At 42.7% G+C, this 2,047-nt stretch overlaps 1 non-coding gene across 1 annotated transcript; it reads left to right on the top strand.

The window, feature by feature from the left end:
- The first annotated feature begins 388 nt into the window (after positions 1-388).
- Positions 389-463, top strand: Trnat-ugu (transfer RNA threonine (anticodon UGU)). The gene has a single exon. It is a non-coding gene; the product is annotated as a tRNA-Thr (tRNA).
- The last annotated feature ends 1,584 nt before the right edge of the window (positions 464-2,047 follow it).

The raw sequence follows: 2,047 nt of genomic DNA, 5'->3' as shown, positions 1-2,047 counted from the left end.
ATTAAGGACATCACACACATCCATGCTCGAGGCAGGATTTGAACCTGCGACCGTAGCGGTCGCGTGGCTCCCGACTGAAGTGCCTACAACCGCTCGGCCACATCGGCCGGTCTATCATGTATTCGTCAGTGGCGCCTGTTCTTTCTAGAACAGTTACTATCTTCATATCTATGGTTAAACGTCACCCAGCCATTGACCTTCGTCTGTGCGAATGCGCACAGGCTACCGGAAATCTTACGGGAATCGTCACCTTAGTGTGAGCCAGTAATGAGTGGATGGACAAATACCTATTAAGTACATTACGTAATCGGATTGTGGGCGGTTCGGGGTGTGAGTCTCACGGGAAGCGTGCGAGGGATAAATTCCTGCAGTCGTGCTGTTCATTTGTGCCCTCGATAGCTCAGATGGATTGAGCGTCTGCCTTGTAAGCAGGAGATCCTGGGTTCGAGTCCCAGTAGCGGCACACTTTTCAGCTGTCCCCATCGAAGTATATCAACAACACCTGTCGGCAGCTGAGGGTTTCAATTAATTATCAGTTGTGTAGGTGATTCGATGAACCCTTTGCCAGGCACTTAAATGTGTTTTGCAGGGTATCCATATAGATGTAGATGATAACTCGTCCCGTGTCGCACGTGCTCAAAAGGATTCATACTGCAGAATGCATGCAAACATACTCACCGAAAATACGGACGAATATCAAGTGCAGGCTGCCGAGTGCTGCATATCCAGCTTAGACAGATCGGCTTTTCCTGCCAAGAAGAACAGGAAGTTGCTGTCTAGGAACAATCAGAGGTAGAGGAAGGGCTGATAAATACTCCTTGAATTGCAGACTAAACGTAAATAACGAAAATACATTTTTGGTAAAAATTGGTCAAAACATAATCGTTTGCCCTCGGTATTGGATTAGCTGTTTGGAATATTGAAAATCTGACTTCAGATTCGTTTTCAGCGACATTAAGAATATATGTGTAACACTCAGTTCATGCAAATCGAAGTAATAATATAACTAAATGTTTTCCCTAAACTTTGAACACTTTTTTTTTCGAGTAACGATTTTCTCAGAACGGCATGCAGCATAAATTAAAAGTGGTTCGATCTCTTAACTTCTACCTCTGACCCCTAAAAGTAAACACTTTTCTTAGGAACTTATAGCTATAATATGACATCTGTTAATATTAACTAATTTTTGTGTAGGCATAAGGAGTGAAACAAACCCCCAAAAATCTAACTCAAAGTTCGAATTAGCACTGTATCGTTAAATTTAAGGTTGTTTCATTGCGGTTAGGTATACACTCCCATTAATTTTATGTATTATCGACTGATGTTATCCATTTTCAAGTTCAGAGAAATAATGTAGTATCAACTGATGTTACCCATTTTTGAATTCAGGTAACATCTGAGGTGCCACACTGCACGCACTCTGCGTACTCCAGTCTCGCAAGCCCTTGATCAAATCATAATTACGGGCGCCATTTTTTATTGAAAATCTAAAATTAAGCTCATAGTATTGTCACTCGTAATTCCCAAACAGATCGTTCGAATGTATTTTCATTGTCTCAAAAAAAATTTCAAATTTACCCTTTTTTGCTCATTTGTATGAGAACCTGGCCGTAACGCCGGAATATAGTCACTAGATTTTTTTTCAGAGACGCTGTACGTTCGCGAGAAGACTTTCGTTCTGCGCGTGTCGAAGGACATTCCTCAGATATTACTGTGTGTGTGCTACTCAGTCGTGCCATTTAAGTGTACATCTTTGCATAGTTTTCCTTTCACGATGTAAACAGTGTTCCGCTCAGTTGCTAACTGGCCAGTGAGTGGTTCCGAAGGTGTCGGATGTGCGGTGCGTTCGGTCTGCTAGGACAACAGCAGACTGGCGTGGTGCGATGGCAGAAGCAGACACTGAGGGAGCTAGCTGCTGGGACGCCAGCGAACAATTTATGCCAAGTAAGACGAAGAGGACTATTCTAAAATTACGAGCCGTCTAAAAAGTGTTTACCATTGGTAAATCTTGCTGTTGAGTCTGACAAAACTGGCAGTTGTGCCTAGA

Source organism: Schistocerca gregaria, unplaced genomic scaffold (genome assembly GCF_023897955.1).
Source record: "Schistocerca gregaria isolate iqSchGreg1 unplaced genomic scaffold, iqSchGreg1.2 ptg000422l, whole genome shotgun sequence".
Classification (NCBI taxonomy): domain Eukaryota; kingdom Metazoa; phylum Arthropoda; class Insecta; order Orthoptera; family Acrididae; genus Schistocerca; species Schistocerca gregaria.
This window is presented reverse-complemented; position numbering and strand designations above follow the sequence as displayed.